General features: G+C 39.9%; 1 protein-coding gene and 1 long non-coding RNA gene across 12 annotated transcripts in view; one reads left to right on the top strand and one right to left on the bottom strand.

Moving 5' to 3' along the window:
• The window catches only part of NAV2 (neuron navigator 2), a 783,367-nt gene that overhangs the window by 609,345 nt on the left and 153,392 nt on the right, over positions 1-20,630 (top strand). The gene's annotated exons all lie outside the window — the stretch shown is intronic.
• LOC121915140 lies at positions 14,181-19,389 on the bottom strand. Its single transcript, XR_006100655.1, has 3 exons — positions 19,193-19,389; positions 14,409-14,591; positions 14,181-14,292 (listed from the first exon to the last, which is right to left on the bottom strand). It is a non-coding gene; the product is annotated as an uncharacterized LOC121915140 (long non-coding RNA).

The raw sequence follows: 20,630 nt of genomic DNA, 5'->3' as shown, positions 1-20,630 counted from the left end.
TTGGGTAGCCAAATTCAATAAGTATTTACAGGAATAAGACTTCTACTAAAAACTATATAATATAAAAAAAAGCTTTAGGCGGGTTATAGACTGCCATTTCAGATGTCCTCAGGACGTCCCATTTTAAATAAGGGACGTCTCTTCTAGACGCTCCTTTCCCTATCACGGACTCAGTCCGTGACAAATGGCGGCGGCCGTTCCACACAGCCGCCATTTTTACGTCTTGGACGCATAGCGTCCAGATGGGTCGCGGCAGTTAAGACGTCGCAGGTGCACCATGGGCGCCTTGCGACGTCATAACAGCGCCGCAGGAAGAAGCTCCATTTTGGAGCTTCTTTTTTGCTCCGCGAGGGAGTCGCGTGGTTTGTATTCTGCGACTCCCTTGTGGAGCAAAGAACAGCGCCGGCAGACCGCCACAAAGCGGCGGTCTGTAAAACGCCTCTGATTCTCAGTTAATAGACTTGTCTGGACAGGTATAAATGGGAGCATAGTATGATTTTTGGAGAGTGCTACTTGCATAAAAATGTTACAAGTCTTTCCTTCAGTGACTTGTTTTGTTGACTGCAGAACTACAAACTTTCTTTCTGTTGTTCTGTATGTTTCACCATTGTAGAACTTGCTTTGAGGTATTGACGTGTCTGTCAGCCAACTTGGACATGATGAACCAGGCAATGGAGACAGGTAGTAAAGTAGCCTGATGAGCTAAAGTAATCATTTAGACTGATCATCTCTCCTGGGAGAAAACCAGGATGATAATAAACAAACAAACACAAATAAATAAATAAAAGCAAGTTGCTTTATGGCTACAGCACTGAACAACAATGAAAGCTGGAGGAATTTGTACTCTTTTATATAGATAATCTTTTTATATGTGAGGATAATTTTGCACATGCACTTGCAGAGCCATAGTGTGTATGCGTGCATGAGCACACATGCATGCACGCACATGCCTTCAAGTCAACTGTCAACTTAGAGCGACCCTATGTACTTAAAAAGGTTTTCTTAAGCAAGGGATACTCAGAGATGGTTTGCCATTGCACTCTTCTGAAATATATCCAACAGCACCAGGTATTCCTTGGCAGTCTCCATTCATGTACTAACCAGACCTGACCCTGGTTTGCTTCTAAGATCAGATGGATCTGGTGCCTTCAGGTATTTAGAGTGTACAAATGAGTATTTCTAATATTCTGCCTGTGTTGCATCAGTACAGTATTGCTTTTTGTTTGCTTGTAGCTCCATCTAGCGGTGGATAATTTCTTTAGAAAATTTGTGTTACTGGAAGGTAACAATAGTCTTAAACCCTAAACCCCCTAAAGGCACCAGATCCTATCTGATCTCGGAAGCTAAGCAGTGCCAACTGTAGTTAGAACTTGGATCGGAGACTGCCAATGACTGTCATGTACTGTAGGCTATATTTCAGAGGAAAGAACTGGCAAAACCACGTACATATGGATGTCTGTTGCCTAAGAAAACCCCATGAAGTAAATGTGGCTGTCATAAATTGACAGGTGACTTGAAGACGCATACATACTATATTTGAACTTCATGTAAGAGACTTAGGATAATTGGCAACAAAAAACAAATTAAAATCTTTAGAATCCATTTTTCTTATTTTCACACTGCATGCTGTTTCCTGTGGTGAGATTTCTTGCAGAGTAATTATAAACACTAAATCCAGCATGGTATTTGTTGAATTCTGATTCCTGAACTCTAGTTTCTACCCCTTTAATGTAGTAGTTCCCAAATGTTGACCCTACAGATATTTTGGATTTGGGGCTGCCCCTTTTACAGCCAGATGGGAGCCACAGCAACTGCACGCCGTGGCCCTGATCTGGCCTTTGCAGGGCGCAAAAAGGAACCAAAAAAAGGAGCTGCAGACCTCAACGTATTCAGAATAGTGTGTCATCAAAAATACTTTAGACACAGTGCTAGATGGAAATAGGGTTGATCTATATAATTTTAGTTTTCCATGTCACACCTATAAATTGGGGAGGAGGGACAGGCAGATGGCTTGCAAGATGCTGTGAGTTCCATCACCAGTTTTTGTGGCTCATGGAGCATCCCTCCCAATTTGAGCATAAAAACAGAATTGCAACCCTGGTAGCTCCCAAGAAATGTGATTTACCTTTACATTGTATCATATATACCCTGCTTTTTTAAAGTGCAAAGTAGGATGAGTGAAATCAGAAATCAACTTGTGTCCACTTCATTTTTCATGAGGAGGGGCTAGTATGCCCTGTGCAGAGCAAACTGGTCTCCAGACTGTTCAAAGTTGTTGCTCGCCTCTTTCTAGTATACAGCATATATTTGGAACTCTAGCTAACAGTTCTGCTCTAAGAATAAGGGCTTATACACGTGGCTGTTTCATTGCCTACATCTTGTAAAGAATACTCACGTTAATAACACAGCTTGCTGCATTCTGGTGCCCACCAAATGTATTGGGCTGCATGTCTCAGAAGCCTCCAGCTAGCATTCTGGGAGTTAGAGCCAGAAAGGCATGGAGTTGGGGGATACTTTCAGCACTTATCCTGTATGCACGTAAAGTGGTTTGCGAGCTACACATTACGATGCCATACCAGTTTATTGTGCTTTAGTAAACAGCCATTATACATAATTATAGAAAACAGTAAACAAAAGGAAAAATCAATACAATTGGAAATTTTCCTAATTAATCTTTAAAAGTAGAATAATTTTCCTCACCCCATTTAGACTTTATAGCACATACTTGTACAGCCTTGACAAGAAATTTTGATGGTCTAAATGATGCATACTTCTCTATATCGGACAACAAAAAACAAGTCTTTACAAGAGGTGGTCTTCCATTCAAGTGGTCAGTGAAGTGAACTTATTTGCTTATTTGAAAGGAAGATGTAACAAAATACCTGTGACCTAAAGGATTTGCATTTGCAAGCCTGGGGAAGTGGAAATGGAGAACTTACAACACTATTTTCTGAAATAGCCTCTATACATATCCCCAAGACAAAAGTTACTAGGTTATATTCTCTAGCTAATTGTTTATCTCTAACTAACTGTTCATCTCTTGAGCAACGAATTTAATTGTACTGGCTTGCCAGAATAATGTTTTTATAGCCTTGGCAATTTTTGTTTTATCATCTCTATTTTGTTTTGGCGCCAAATTTTAAAATTGTGATTTGTGGAATTGCAATGACTTGTAGCTTTTAGCAATAAAGTTCACTTCATTCAGTGACTTTAACAAAGGATAAATGTAGTTGTTTCTAAGATCATTGTAAACAGAGCATTCAAGCAATACATGAATTTTATATTATATTGACACAGATTCACATACTCCTTCTTTGGAACCCAATTGAAGCCTACCTTCATTTTAATATTTGGTAGATCTATCATGTATTTTGGAAGGGTTAAGTACAATGGAACAAAAGAAGCAAGCAAATTACTAGATTGGCAAGACTTCATCTGAGTCACCTGTGATTGCATCCTTGAATCGCTGAAGCATTAATGTTTTATTTTTAGCTCAATCAAAACCTTGAGTCAAAAGAAAAGAGGCAGAAAATCCCAAATTCATGGCAATGAGCTGCATTTTATGCTTCTATGAGTCTGGCCCCAGCTCTTCCAAAGTCATCAGAAGAAACCCTGATACTTGCTTAAAAATGATAGTTAAACATTTACAGTTTCAGAGAAATGATTCTACTCAGTTTATGATGTGCCTGGCAGGATAACTCCAAAGGTCTATCTTGCAGTAGTAGCTGGCCAAGTTAGACTTTCGCTGTTTCTCTCTCTGGCTATACACCTCATAGATTTACAGATTCTTTGTTATCCTTATCCACTGGCATACCTCTTTGTCTGTCAGATTATTGATTGAGTATGAAATTGTTGGTGCTCGAGGATGAAGAAATGTCATCATACTTGCTTAGAAGCATTTGACTCATGATTCTGTAGTTGAGACAGATCCTTGCACTGTTGATTTTTTACTTTCTAAGCAGAATATAAACTCATACTAGTGTTTTCCCCAAAAGGAAGTGAGCATTCAGTGTTGTGTTTTAGAGAGTGTATTGGATAAACTCCCAAAATGTGTTGTGTGACATAAACTGTTCTGCCTTAGGAATGGGGTGTTACCTTATGAAACAATACACACATTTAATAAAAAGGTGGACTGGTGTGTACAGTGTAAACAGATGTTTTGGTAACATCAGTTTCATGAGTCATGTGTCCATAATTCATAAAAGAAAAACGGGAAAGTGAAGTCTTCATTGTAACATAAATAATTTTGGTAGACCATACAATTAGATGACATAAAGAAAGCAATCTTCAGTGTGCTTAGAAATCTGATCATTCAGTTTATGACACATCCATGGAGTGTCGCACTTAAAGGGAAAGACCATACCTATAATTACATTGCCCACCAATGTGACAAACCTACATAAGTTTCAGATGCTGGATTCGAACAACAACAGAGAACCATCACCTGCATGCCTTTTCAGGAAATGACCAGAAAGATCTGTCAGGCCAGTGATGGAAACTGAGTATAGTAAAGCAAACCATTTCAGTGAGTTACACATATGTGTTTCTTGTCAGAAGCAGAGGGTTAATCTATGTCCCCAAGATGTTGTACGACTTTAGGTCCCATCAGTTAAAACAAATGGGGAGGGGGTTGTGGTTCAGCAGCATGTGGATTGTTACATATCACTAGCATACCGAAATATGTGTAGCACTTCTAAATACTGTATTAATTGTAATGGAAATGTTAAAAAGGGGTATAGCTATGGGGCAGAGACAAAATGAGGGTGCCTGTGTGTATGTTGTGTGCCTTCAAGTTGTTTCTGACTTATTGTGACCCTAGAGCAAACCTATCCTTGGGTTTTCTTGGCAAGATTTGATCAGAGGTACTACACCCTAAATTAAAATCCCTCCATGAAATTTTTCTTCAGCCTCCAAATTTCTAACACTGCAGAGATTGAGACATTGAAAATCATTCCACACCCAGCACTTTTTTTATATGCTGTTTTTCATTCCCTCCTCCTTTTCTTTGGATGCTTAACTGCATTTCTAAATGCTCAGCTGATGTTTTAACTTATTACAATGTTAGAAATTTGGGGAATGAAGGAAAATTTCACTCAGGGGGCAGAATTCTCATTTGGGAGCCAGTGTCCTCATTTTGCTCCTCCCCCAGCAACACCTTTTATATAGAGAGTGACTAGACAACAACAGTGGTGTGGCATGCGCTTCAGTACTCTTGTATGTTTTGAAAAGGTTGTACCACCCTCAGTAAACTGATGTTACTACTGTACCCGTCTTTTCCTTGCTTGACCCCTTCCCTCACTCACTGTCTAAGCTGAGAAAGTATGTATTCATCTTCTGCTAGAAATCTCATGAGACAAAAGGGTGGAATGAGATAAACTGGGCAGATAGAAGTTACACCCTAGCCTAGGAGAATTTCCAGAGGCATTTTGCAGTGATTTAAACAGAAAAGCAAAAGAACTTTCAAGATTAATGCAATGAACTTGGAACGTGGTTTCCACCACTGTGACGAGGGGCACTTTAAAAGTGAAAGGAAGGGCCAGGAGGAACACAGCTTGAGATAAGCCGTATAACAAATGTGCACAAATTGTTTGCCATGTAAAAGAATAACAGGAGACTAGAAAAGATGTTTACAGTTCAAATGCCCTTTTGTTAGCTGGCATGCGTTCCACTGTCATTTTCAGCATGTCAAGTATCTTTGTTTTTACTGGCAGCTAGATAGGAAAGGGAGCCAAAATATTTGTTTGAGCCAAAACAAATCCAGTGGCCAAGATAAGCCATTGCAGCCCTATATTCTCGAATCTTTCCCCAATCTATGTTGGGTCATGGGAAATGTTGCGAGGCCTCACTTCCAGGTCTCTCCAAGCAAATTTCTGGCAGGCAGCAGTTATGGTATCTTGAGGTTAGGAGGAATCAAATTACTCTTGGCTTGTAAATATCTGTAAATAGCTGCAATTATGTCTCAGAGGACCTGAGCAAACCACAGGTGCTTGTTCAGAAACTGAATGACTCCCTCCCTAAGGGAACTGTCTTGTCATGGATACCAAAAGCCAATAGAGCCAGGCTTCTTTGCAGAGAGGAGAAACAAGAACCTAATGTAAGTGTTTCTTTAAAGCTTGTTGTCAAAGCCAGCTCTAGACATATGCAACACAAATTGTTAATGCATGATTAGTTGCATGAATTTGTAAATAGGAATGTTGTTGCTGTGTGCCTTCAAGTTGTTGTGTGTTAAGGTGAAATCTATCACAGGTTCTTCTGTAGCTGAGAGGGTGTGACTCACCCAAGGTCATCCAGCTAGTTTCCACAGCCATATAGGGACTTCAACCCTGACCTCCAGAGTCCTAGTCTTATGCTTAAACCACTGCACCACACTGGCTCTAAGTATATCATAAAAAGCATCCAATTCAAATGAGGTGTGACTAAATTGTATTCTTACCAAGCTGTGCAACTAATCTCCATATATAAACCCCAAACTACCTAACTATGGCCTGAAACACATGGGCAACATAGAGTGGCTTCCAGACACTTCGGGGTAGTGCATACACATGATACATGCTTCTGGAGTGTCCAGAAGCCAGCCTGAGGCTGTCTAAGACAGGCATCCAGGGCCACCAGAAAAAGGAACGCAGTAAAAGTGCTCCTTGGCGGCAGCCTGTCTAGGACCTTGGCGGCAGTCGGCCTTGGGACCGTGGCATCTGATCACCACAGTCCCATGCCAATCGGAGGTTGGCTTGGGATGGAGCGGTAACCATCTACTTTGCCCCTATGTGTACAGATCTTCTTAGCTGGATATGGCTACCTGGACTTTGTAGTGCAATGTTACATTCCATGTTACACAAATGTACTGAAGTCAGTTTTACAACCAGTTTAGCCACTCTTATGAATAAGCTCATAAAAGCTGCTAATCCACAAAAACATCTGTTAAATCCAAAACACACTGGAGAAATAATCCAGTTTGAGACTCCTTTAACTGCCCTGTCTCAATGCTAGGGAATTCTGTGAACTGTAGTGTTTGTGTCGACATTTAACCTTCTCTGAGACCACAATAAACTACAATTACCAAGATTCCCTAGCACTGAGCCAGGGCAGTTAAAGCAGTCTCCAGTGTGTTTTGAACCTTAACCTGCTGTGGGCTTGCAGTAGAGGGCAGAATACCATTTGTCTTCTTTCATCTGGCTGCATATCTATGCTAGAAAAAGAAGAAACCTTCCCCCTCCCTTTGTGAGTCCATTTGGTTTCTATGCTAGTCATAGAGTAGGAAGGGATGGCTTTTACTCTCCATCACTATTTCTTCTCACCTCTGTGCATTTCCTGGCCACCTGTAGTGATCAAGCTGTTCTTAAGTACAAGGTTAAGTTTAACCTTATCTGGAATGTTAGCGCGTGTGTGAATGTAAAATCCTTTAGAGAGTATTTGGACATATGTTTATTATACCAAACTGATGGAGCAAGATGTAATGTGAACAGAAAAGATAGACTACATAGAGTACTTTATGTGGATACCATTTAAATTAATCAGTTAATTTTAACTATCCTGTCTCTACTTAGAATATGATTGGCACTTAAATCTCTTTCAGATTGGTCTAAAAAGGATCAGTATAGCTCCTTGGGGTTTGGAAGTTGTTATTGCATCCATGTCCCCTTGTTTCATTCTTTTGAGGACCCTTTGCAACAATTTCTTAGTCCTGTATCAGGGCTCTTCTAAAGGTTTTTGAAAGCAGGGTGCGGTTTGCAGAAGTGGTCCTGTGATTTGAAAGACAATTTTATCCCCTTTGTTTTTTTTTTAAAAACATCTTACTAGTATGTCATTTTGCTGATTCACTATAACACTATAACAAGAGAGAGAGAAGTATACACTTTAGTTTTAATATCTCTTGGAATTAAAAAGAAACCAACTTAAGGATGGGAAATAAAATCAGCCACAGCAACAAATACTGCAACCCCTGCAATGATCCAACACATTTGTTTCACTGAGCCCATAATTTTGTTTATAACAGCCCAAGTCCTTGTAGGAGCTTTCCCCCCAAATGTTCAGTTTTACAGTAGAGTTAGGCGCAGTACAGACCACCCAAAACCAGCGGTCTGCAGGTGCCCATTTTAACTCCGGAGGGACGCCGCATAAGCTAGACCGTGCGACATCCCTCTGGAGTTAACAGAACCCGTTTTTTCCAGGTTCTTTTACCAGCGCCTGGATTACGCCCCGAGTGCGCCAGTGGCGCACTCGGGACGTAATGGATGTGTTGCAATGTGCAGACATGACGCTGCCATCAGGCCACCACCATTACATACTAGGGTTCCGGACTGTGCAGCTGCAGCACAGTCCGGAACCCTAGTATCGCCACCGCCATGTCCCTTTCAGCCCATCTGTTTCAGGCCTTTGATGGGCTTTTGGAAAAGAGCTACCAAAGGCCTACCAATGATGTGCTTGCCATGTCTAGTATTTATTTATTTCTGGCCTTTCTCCCAGTATAGAGACTCAAGGAGGCTAACAAAATTTAAATGAGTACAAATTAAAAAAAGAAACAAAGCATTAAAATGTAAATACAAAGTTTAAAAACCAATTATACAGTTTTAAAAAGTTTAAAATAGTATATATTAAAATTTAAATATATTAAAAGTGCTATGCAAAACTCTATACAAATTCAATTAAAAATCCAGATGTTTGATTCCCATCACCTGACCTCTTGAGCTGTGCCAGTTATTGACATTTCAAATGAGTAGTAAGTTGGAAATGATTTGAAGGCACATAACAACAACAACAACAAAGTATTGGTTTATAGTATTCTTTTAGGAAGAGATAAATATTACCCTGAGATTATTACAGCACTGACCTTCATCTGTAAGCTTGGCTGGCAACTATGCAGTACGCTCGTATTTGTCTTAAGAAACAAGGTCTTTTGTAGATCTATAATGAGGATTCTGGTTTAGGGATTTACAGGTGCATCATTGTAGTTGGTTTTCCCATTTTTCTTCATTCATTGTAGAAGACACATTGTTTGTTCTCTGTTCCCTTAGAAGTCTATAGGATTAAAAGTGTTTGTGGACATATATTGTGGAGTTTGCTCCCAAGTTGAGTTTTAACAAGCTCAGTCTGCTTGTTTGAAGATAAGGATGCAGCCATAAGACTAGTGAAACAAGATACAGTGGGATTTACTTGAGTGTTGAGTAACATGGACAAGATACTGATGTGTCCCCGGTGCTTCTATAGGTGGATGCTACATGTCAGTCTCACGGTTCATGTAATACTGTCTGGAAAGCATCAGTGGTATATTTCCTACCTGTCACTTTGTACTGAGAATTCATTTAATCATAGTTCATTTAATTATAGTGTGAATGGCGTATATGGTCAAGTAATCGATTTATTTGCATGCTCAATTTTCCACAGTATATTGTGCTCAAAAGGTGTTAACAATAAGAAATCAATATGGCAACCATCATTACAATTAAAATGCACAATGGCAAGAACTCAGTTACGATCAACTAAAAGCATTTGAAATGCTTAAATAAGAAAAAACATATTGCAAGAGGTCAAGCAACGATATCGAATGCCAGTAATATCAACATTATACTTACATTGTACAATTCACTGAACAGTTCATATTAAGATATCCTTTCATCTCTATACATTGATTCATTGTGCTGTATAAATTTTGGATTCAAACACAATTTGAACTTGGTCACTTTCCCACTATTCATGGGGTGACGGTGTTAAAAATAAATTAATGTTGCTAAGTATTTCAGGGGACGGAGTAAAATTAAACAGCTTGTCTTAGAGTAATGAGGACTGAACTAACTGACTAATGAAGGAAGCCAGAAATTCTCCTTATATACCATATATGGCTGTATGATTTCAGCATTACTACTAATAATTACAATATCATCGGTGTTATCTTTTCTGACTTAACTGTTTATTTGAACTGCTTCTCCCGTTGCTAGACTCAGCTTCTTATTAATTTTGTTAAAATATTTTGAATCTTGTAGCACTCAAAACAATGAGGAAAAGTCTCAGCTTTTGGGGGGTTACTGTCAGGGCAACTATCCCCAGAACGATCGTAGCTAACAGGCTTTCCTGATTTAATCCCTCCTTTTACTCAATTTATAACTGTTGTTAAGATAGCTGCTAGATCAGAGCTTCTTCTACACTCAATGGGAGATTTTTTTTGTATTGCCCCACAGGAATAGTAGTTCACACCTTGGTTTTGTAATACAGTGTAGGAAAATATCAAAAGATTCAGGTGGAGGACATCTGTAAAGGAAATAAATGAGTCAATTCTATGTCTTGCCATATCAGTCACTGTTTCAGCTCAGAAAACAATTTCATAATTCCTAGCTAGTGCACACTGAGTTTCTCCACCAGAGGGAAATGTGATCTGAAACACTGAGCCTGTGAAATTTAGTGGAACATTTTGCTAGTTTCAGCTTTTCTGTTGTTTGATTCTGCAAACCAGTATCTCCCCAGTGCACTTCTTTGTGAAATCTAAATATGGTAACAGTGAAGCCTGCCAGGTTTGTCTGCCTTTTTTTAAAAGCATACTTAAGTTCTCAATTGTACTTTAGACCTGAAGATGGGATAAAACTTCCTTCCCTCCCCCTAAGGTCACCATAAGTTTACCTGCCCCAGGTCATACAGGGAAATACTTCTCTCTTCGTTTTACATTTCAAAGAAGCTGGGAGATCCTGGGTGTGAAAACATAACAATGACCTTGGGCAGACCTGACTTTTCCCATCTGCAATTTTAAAAACAGTGTACATATTCTGAGCTGAGTGTTACAGAGACTCTATTAAACCTGTGCTTGACCAAAAGTTTCTCTTCTCCAATCCTAACTGCATTTATTGCCATACATTTTAGGGATCATTTTCTTTCAACCATAAGCACCACATTCTTGCTATGTATTGATATATATATATATTCCTTTTGGAATCCCTTGCTGGAAGCCAATGTAGTATGTTTTTGTGTAAGCATGTGTAATAGCTACAAGCTGAGTTTCCTTCATCCAAAATGCTCAGGATCAGAAGTGTTTGGGATCTGGGTTTTTTTGGATTTTGGAATACCTGTATTTGCATAACCAGATAGCTTTGAGATGGGACTTAACTTTAAATACAAAATTCATTTTTGTTTCATATAAACCTTATATACATAGCTTCAAGGTAATTTTATACAATTAAAAATAATTTTGTGCATGAAACAAAGTTTGTGTACACTAAACTGTCAGCAAGTAAATGTGTCACTATCTCAGCCATCCATGAAAAAAGTTTTGGTTTTTGGAATAGTTTGGATTTTGGAATTCTGGATAAAGGACACTTAGTCTGTACCAAGTGCAATCAATTTCTAATTGCCTTCCCATGGGAAAGGGAGTATGCTAGCTTGATGACATGTAATGGCATCTGTGTGTGCTAGCTTGCTGTTCTGCAGCATTCAAAATGCCTTGAAGCACAGTGGATTGAAGTCATCCTGAATGGCTTCAGGCTCTCTTGACAGCTTTCCTGACTTGTGGGGAAGGCCAGAGTCTCTTTGGATGCTGCTGGGTCAAGATACCTCAGTGTCTCAACAGTTTCCAGTTTTCCTAAGCACGTGCACACAGCAATATCAAAAGCCACTTTTACCATCTGTTCACAAGAAAGTAGAATCATAGAATCATAGAGTTGGAAGAGACCGCACAGGCCATCTAGTCCAACCCCCTGCTATGCAGGAAATCCAATCAAAGCATCCCCAATAGATGGCCATCTAGCCTCTGCTTAAAGACCTCCAAGGAAGGAGACTCCACTACACTCCAAGGGAGTGTGTTCCACTGTCGAACAGCCCTTACTGCCAGGAAGTTCTTCCTAATGTTGAGGTGGAGTGGCGCAGTGTACTGCAGCCACTCACTCAAAACCATAAGGTTGCGAGTTCAAGACCAGCAAAAGGGCTCAAGCTTGACTCAGGCTTGCATCCTTCTGAGGTCGCTAAAATGAGTACCCAGACCATTGGGGCAAATTAGCTTACAGTTAGCTTACAGCCATCGGCGTTTGAAGCTCAACATGTCCAAGACGGAGCTTCTTGTCTTTCCTCCTAAGCCCACCCTTCAACACTCCTTTTCTGTCTCTGTGGACAACATTTCTATTCAACCAGTCCAGCAAGCCTGCAGTCTTGGTTTTATCTTTGATTCTTCTCTGTCGTGTATCCCTCAGATCCAGACCACAGCCAAGGCTTGTTGATTCTTTTTATACAACATTGCCAAAATCCGACCATTTCTCTCCGCCTCTACTGCCAAGATCCTGGTCCATGCCCTAGTGATCTCACGACTTGATTACTGTAACGTCCTCCTGGCTGGGCTTCCTCTTTCTCACCTCCGTCCTTTAATCTCTGTCCAGCATTCAGCTGTACGCATTATCACTTCCACCCACCGCTCTGACCACATCTCTCCTGTGTTGGCATCCCTTCACTGGCTCCCCCTCCCTTTCCGCATTCAGTATAAGCTCCTGCTGTCGACATTTAAAGCCCTCCATGGACTGGCCCCTCCTTACTTATCAGACCTTATTTCTCCTCACCTTCCCACTAGGACCCTCCGTTCTGGTAGTCAAGGTCTGCTGTCCCAGCCCAGGATTTCCTCTGCCCCATCTTGGATTCGCCCCCTTTCACTCCCTGCCCCTCACTCCTGGAACCTTCTTCCCCCGTGAGCAAAGGCCATCACTTCTTTAACCAGCTTCAAAACGGAGTTGAAGACCATCCTGTTCAGGGCAGCGTTCCCAGGCACTGCATAATAGTTACTTACTATTTGATGTTCTTTTGTTGTCTGTTTTATTGAATCATTTCCTGTATTGCTATGTATTGTATATGTATTATCCTACTAGAGAGGCCCCTTCCCCACCACCACTCCCTTTGTGTCGTGTCTTTTTAGATTGTAAGCCTGAGGGCAGGGAACTGTCCAATTAAAACGATTGTATGTACAGTGCTGTGTAAATTTACAGCGCTTTATAAATAAAGGTTAATAATAATATAACAGTTGTAAACCGCTTAGACACTGCTTAGGCAGTATGAAGCGGTATATAATGAAGCTTGTTTTGTTTGTTGGTTTGAACATGCTCACAGTTGGATACAGCAACAAATACTGCAACGCCCAGCTACCTCCCAGCATATTTGAACTTGGAAGAGTCCTTAGTTTCGCTTGTAACACTACAAGTCCTTGTATAAATATATGTATATGGGTCCCCAGTCAAAACAGAAAAGGAGCATCCACTCCTTAGAAAAGGAGACCATGTGAAGATTTCTAAAAGCAAGGGCATATTTGCCAAAGGATATGAACAGAATTTCACTACAGAAGTATTCATTATCGACCAGGTCATCCTAACTGCAAAGAGGCAGTTAGATTAGATTTTACCCTGAAGAGTTACAAAAGGTGAATGTGATAGAGGATCAAGCGTACAGGATTGAAAAAATACTAGACACTAAAGGCCAGGGTAGGAGAAAACAATACCTAGTGAAATGGTTAGGCTGGCCTAGCAATTTCAAAGGGTGTATTAGTATTGATATTATTCCAAGTGTGTGGGTATTGTATCTCTGTGATCCCTACTTTCCACGCCCCGGGAAGTTTTAGGGTGTTTGCTTAAAGAGATAGTAAAGAATGAAATTGTGTTCTGTGGAAAAATGGATGTGCTGCTGTTACTAGGGAGTAAGATATAAAATCCACTACAGTACCCCCATTTTTGCCCACCTCTACACAGGTTCACCAACTTCAGAATCAAAGTCCCAACTATTGAATTTGCTAGGCCAGCCTAACCATTTCACTAGGTATTGTTTTCTCCTACCCTGGCCTAGTGAAATACCTAGTGAAATGGTTAGGCTGGCCTAGCAAATTCAATAGTTGGGTGTTTGATTCTGAAGTTGGTGAACCTGTGTAGAGGTGGGCAAAAATGGGGGTAGTGGATTTTATATCTTACTCCCTAGTAACAGCAGTTGGGTGCTTGATTCTGAAGCTGGTGTATAGTGTATAAGTATCTTGGCCAGAAAGCCATCGGGACACCTCCTCTCTTTAAAGATTTTTGCTCTGTATTTTGGCTTCATGAAGTAGGGCATTCAAACTGCCAAAGCTTCCAGTCTTCCCCAATGAATAATATTTATCACCCAGAATTTTTTCATACCCTCCCATTTTCAACTCTAATGTAAGTATGAACACACACATGCAAAACAAAAAACTTTTTTATTGGTGGAAAGATTAGTTTAGAAACATATCTACATCTTAGGAATGGGGAGAACATTTAGGGGCTGTAGACTCTTTCCAGCTTGGTTCTCAGCACTGTCTGGCCGCAGGTCTTCATCCTAAGTCAATAAAAAAAGAAATAAGAAACATTTTTTCTTTTTCTTTTGGAAAACAGCACACTCATTTCCCAAATAATAACCAACCTACTAACATTTTTTAGATTATATAAACTGACCATTGTACTGTGGTAGCCTGAATCAGCATCCAAGCTTTCATCCATAGGTTCTTCCGCATGTAAGGGCTGTGGTGGGTCACAATCTCCCTCTTCCATTGCCTCTTCCATCTGAGTAGTGGGTTTCAAAAGGCCTGCGCCATCTGGTTCATCAGGGCTCTGTGGAGTGTCGGGCACTTCCTTCTTCTGGAAAATGGATTTTAAATTGCAACCACAATCACACTCGATTTCTGAGGCATTGTCAATGAAATCCATAATGTTGGGTGTCTTTTCAGGCTCTTTGGATTCCTTTTTAGGTTGAATATTCAATGGTACAAGAGGGTTAGTAAAGCCCACAGGCCCATGATAATTTGGCCAGGATGTTATTTTTGTGGGTTTTATTCTCCTGGTTGTACAAGGAACTGCAAACCGCAGAGGGGTGTTCGGTGCCTCCATGTTGCCAGCGCAGAACGTGTCTGGGCATGCATAAAATGGTTGCTTCTTGCTACGGGATAGAGCTCTCTTCAGCCTGCCTTCCGGTTAGCTACTGTGGACCACATGCTTCTTGTGGGGATCAAACCATTGGTCAGGAGGACACATGACCTCAAGGGACCAATCGGAAAACATGGGAAATCTAGCACAATTGGGTGGTTTGGGACACGTGGTTCACAGGAGACCCAGAGTCAGCAGCCATGGGTCGGGGTGGTGAGGCGTGGTCTTTCAGAGGGGGTCACATGGTCTCGAGGGGGTTAATGGGAACCCCTGGGGTCAAGAGGAGAGGTCAATTCACCCCCTATAGATTGGGGTAGGTCACATGGCCCGGATGTCCCGCCTTAGCATTTTTGGGGAAGGGACATGCCCATCAGTTTGACAGGTCATAAATCATTCTTGGGGGGAGGGGCCAAAAGGTCATAAATCATTCTTGGGGGGGGGCAAAGGCAGGGCCAAAAGGTCATAAATCATTTTTTGACAGGAGCTACCACTACATACTACTGATTTGATCCAGATTATCTAGATAATGGGTCCACATTGTTTAATGAACAAGTAGTTAGTTTCATTTGTCCAAACAACTTGTCCACATCAGTAAACTGAACAAATTAATATACAGTGAACCCTTGTTATACGCTGGGGTTTGGTTCCAATATCCCCCGTGGATAACAAAATCCATGGATGCTCAAGTCCCATTAAATATAATGACATAGCAAAATGGTGTCCCTTATAAAAAATGGAAAATCAACGTTTGATATTTGAAATTTACGTATACTTTTTTGGAACATTTTCAAACTGTGTATGCTTGAATCTGTGTATAAAAAATCAGTGTATAAAAGGGCCGACTGTACATTCAACAAAAGTAGGCATGTGCATGCCTTAGTTGTTCCTTAAAAAAAACTCCAGTGTGGAGCCCAAATCAAAACAGGTCTGTGCAAAGTATTTTGCAAATACTGGCGAATGCTGACGTTTCGCCAGATGCTGGCGAAATGTCAGAAAGAAGCTCTGCTAGAACATGGCCACATAGCCCGAAAAACCCACAAAAAAACTATTTTGCAAATGTATGCTAGTATGTTTTTTAGGGTTCTTCTCCAGTGCTCAGATTTTAGAATGTAATACCTTTAACTACATAAAACAAGTGTGCTCGGTGAGATTTTGCTGGTGGAATTGAGGCAGTAAAGAATAATGTCTTCACTGCCTTCACCATCAAAGAAATAAATACAAATATTAACAGATTTCATAATGTGATTTTGGAACATATTTAAGATACCATATAGCTTGACTCTACTAGACATTGTAAGTGGACTGGAAATTAATGCTCAAAACTTGCTGGGTATATACATACTTAAAAGAAAGTATTTCTTTGGGTTGACTAAGTACTTTGTTCATTTGAGAACAAAACTTGAGAGCTGATGACTGAACTATAGTCTTTCATGACTTCTATCACGTGTTCAAGTTTCTGAAGACTGAAACTTAAAATGACCCTAACTAGATAGTTATTTATTTCTTTGTTTTCACTCCAAGGCAGGGCTTGTGGGCAGACATCACATTCCACCCTTTGACCAGAAGGATCAACAGGGAGATGGTGGTCAGTTAAGATTTGATGGGTTGACAGAATATGCATATAAAAATATAGTTTGGCACAGATATTTAGCTACAAAAAATAACAAGAAAAACAAACTATATTGAACTGACATTTTAGATTTCTAGTTGTTCTTAATGCTTGGGTCCTGCAACCCATATTTTGAGATAGGAATTCTCAAACTCTTATGCCTTGAAGGCTACCTTAGAAAAAAAAACACCCTTGGACATACAGACTAAGCCTTATATTTTCCATACTAAACACCAGGGATCCCATGCATAAATCGCCAGAAACTATAGCTGCAGCTATTGCAAGGACTAATTTAACTGAAGGGTGGGGTATAAATACTGTAAATAATAATAATAATAATAATAATAATAATAATAATAATATTGTTAAATCTATTAAGTCCCAGAGCTTGGAACTAATAACTTACAAACAACCCAATGCATAACTACTTTCTCTTTTTACTAACAAGAGTGTGATAAAGTTATATTTCACAAGTAATGTAACAATTAGAAATAGGTTATTTCTTTGGCTTAATGAGTAATAGGCTCTAGTTATGGTGTAAAGGTATTTACTTTTAAATTATAATTCATTATTTTACCAATGGCAAGGGTTATCGCTTCTCAAAAATAATGGAAAGTAATAGATAAATAACAAGTAGCTCAACTATAAATAATGAATTACATCTTGTCAACACTGTAATTTGTAATAACAATCGATTACTTGTCCACCATTGTTGTAAGTACCAGGAATTTATAACTTTATAAAATAACTTTTGAATCTGATCTGGTTAAACCAGTATTTCATCTGCAGTACTGTTTCTTGTTGATTTGTGTAATAAGAGATCATGATTTGTACAGGTGCTACTTCATACATATGATACCTGCATATGATTGCAGCTTAGCTATAAACTTGACAAGAAACTCATGTACGTACTCCTCAAATATTTGCATGGAGTTAGAACTTGACACTTAGACAGGGAGCATACATGATATGGTTTGTGGCTATACACTTGTAGAGCACACAGGATTGTGGTTACTTTAAGTAAGGTTATAGTCACGGTCATTTTAGAACACCTCATACTTAGAACATAAGAGATAAGCTGTTTCAGGCCAAAGGCTCTCTCGTCCAGAATTCTGTTCCCACATGACCAACTATTTGCTTCCAGGAAAGGTATAAGGAGAGTATGAGTTCAACAGAATCTCTTCAGCTTGTTCCCAGCAAATGATATAGAAAAACAATACTATAATTGATACAGGAGATAATACATGACAAGTAATCGCAAGCCTTCTGGCTTGACCAATTGCTTCACAATAATTCTGTGTTGTTAAACTTAAATGTACTTTGAGGAGACCAGAGAATAAAGTAAAATTTGCTTAGCTGCACATTCTTTGGTATATTAGCTATGCCGATTGCGAGTTATAAACTGAAATCTGTTAATGGTCATTTTCTTTTCTCCAGACTGTTGGATTCAATTCCATATGTTCCATGTATAGTGAATTTCTGCTGGTAAGAACCAGGAAATATTTGAGCTACATCCATCTCTTTTTCAGGGGAAAAAACTCAGGCATGGTTTTACTCTTGATGATAAAAAGCTGAAAACTTTCAGGTGTTTCGATGGCAACAACAGATAATCTTGCAGAGTAAAGTACATTCCACTCTAATTCTTAATAATAATAATAATAATAATAATAATAATAATAATAATAATATTTACTTATACCCCACTCTTCAGCCAAAAGGCTATCAGAGCAACTTACAAATTGTTAATTAGACATTTATCTCGGTAGGAATTTTTATATGTATAAATAAAATAACCTAACTTAATAGCCAAATATAAAGCAACTAGAAAAAAGAGAGCACATGTGAGAGGTGATGATAAATCAGCAATCAAACAACTTGGCAGGCACACCAAGGTCTTTGAAAAGTTCTCTTTGAAGAAAGTTAATCCTCACCTCTCCTGCATGCTAAAGGAAACAGTGCATCTTTTAGAGGAGGGATTTTCCCCCCTCCTATTAAGGGCCACACATTGAATGGGACCAGAGCCAATAATAGGTGAGACTGCCTCTCACCTATTTGGATCTGAACTGATTACTTGCAGAAGGCTTCGCCAAGAGCTGCATGTCATCCTAAGGAACAGGTGGATGAAAATGCAGGCTGTGGGCCACATGCAGTTGCCTGAGACTGTTGTTTAGGCCCTCAGAACATGCAGCTTTGATTGAGAGTTCTTGCATGGCAGGGGGTTGGACTGGATGGCCCTTGTGGTCTCTTCCAACTCTATGATTCTATGACATGGAAGAATTTTTTCCCCCACTGCTACCCAACTAGGAGCATGAAGGGCCGCCCTCCAAGACAGGCATTTTTAAAAAATCCTCTGAATGTTTCTTGAGCGCTCCTCCTCTTTTTTAAAAACAGGAACTGAAAGTTGTCTTCCACATTACATCCTTTTTAGCAAAAGCCCTACCTAGGGCCTAAAACCAGACATTGAGAAATGTGATGAAATTGCCTCCCAGAGATTTTTGAGTGTAATTTGGAGGCAAATAAAAATGCAACAACAAAACCCTCCAAAAACAAGGCTATTGATAGCCAGCCCTCCATGATTTCCTAGGTGAACAATGCGTCTTTCCTCCTCACAGTTTCCTACCTATGAAGAAGACATTTCCACAGGAATCCCAGACCAGAACTGGAATCATAACAGAGAAGATGAGTTCATTCCAACATCTATTCTCACCTCTTTTCCCCCTTTTTTTCAGAAGGTCTCTGCAAACCCTTTTCACCATAGATTTTTTCCCCCAGTTGCCTCCACAAACTGCTGCAGGACAGCAGCCAAAGTTTGGACTGGAGACTTTCAGTCTGTGATGTTGTGGGAGACCTTTTCAATGAAATCCTCTTTTTAAGAGTGAAAAATACTGCTCAGTCTTCCTCTAAAAAGGGAACATATAACGGCTTTGCTGTACCGTACAAAATGTTTGCGCACTGGCAGCTGGCAAAATGTGAGAAAAGTTCAAAAGTTTAAGTTGCCAAGGAAACTCAGAGCCAGTTGGTTTCTGCCAGCAAATTGGGTAGGGTGATCCCTCCCCATCCCTGAAAAGCCCTGAATAGTACACAAGATTGATTTTCTATTTCTTCTAAGCCTTTTTAATGCTGTATTAATAACAGTTGTGTAAACAAAGCTTGAACACTGAACACAAGTGTAGAAAATAAATTTTATGACCCATTTCTTGTTGTAGAATTGAACCATTGAGTTAAATCCTGAAATAATATGAGAGAAAATGAATGAAGAATTCAATTAATTGAATTCAGTTTAATCAATTGAAGTTCAGCCATTACCGTAATTAATTTTGAAAATGTATACATTTACACAAATGTCACAGAGTTTTATCAGTTTCTCAAAAATTTAACTAAAATGAGAATGGGATGGGGCTAAGAACGGATCTTACTGCACAGAGGAACGCCGCCACTGCCACTGCCACCAAACATTCCCATCACGTTCTACATCTGTTCCAGATGGGGTGATTTTTGAGAACGGTTTTGAACAGTTCTCAAAAATTGCACCCTCTGGGACAGATGTAGAACATGATAGGAATGTCTGGCGGCGGCAGCAGCGTTCCTCTGTGCAGTAAGATCTGTTCTTTGCCCCATCCCATTCTCATCACGCTCCCTTTTTGGAACACAACGGACCCATTCTATGGTCCGTGCGATAAAGTTCTATGGTTCTGGTGAAAGCAATCCAGATGACATCCTACACATTCTGTAGCAGAGCTAGGCTATACCAGCCTTAAACAGTTAAAAAATATACCTGTTGCTCTGGATGTTCTGGGAAGATTTTGAGCCCTCTGTTCCCACACCACTACAACTGTCTGTATGGGTGTCCTGCTGGGCTGCCCAACATGGGTGGCTCAGGCTGAGTCTGCCTCTGGAGCATCCTGGTTAGTGCAGACAAGGCCAAGGGTTCACTTGTTAATTCCTTCATATTGTTCTGTCAATAAAGGCACTACAGAGAATGCTTGAGAACGTGCCAATCTAAAACTCTACTTTCTGTTACATGCTTTATCATTGTTAAGGATCATGTAACCACTATAATGCTAGGAAGGAAAGGTATAATGCAGGTTAGTGGCCAGCTGATAGCCACTAAACATGATTCTGGGCTCTATTCTGCTGTTAGTAAA

This window comes from Sceloporus undulatus, chromosome 1 (genome assembly GCF_019175285.1).
Source record: "Sceloporus undulatus isolate JIND9_A2432 ecotype Alabama chromosome 1, SceUnd_v1.1, whole genome shotgun sequence".
Lineage (NCBI taxonomy): Eukaryota > Metazoa > Chordata > Lepidosauria > Squamata > Phrynosomatidae > Sceloporus > Sceloporus undulatus.
The sequence above is the reverse complement of the archived record's forward strand: the minus strand, read 5'-3'. Positions and strand labels throughout refer to the sequence as shown.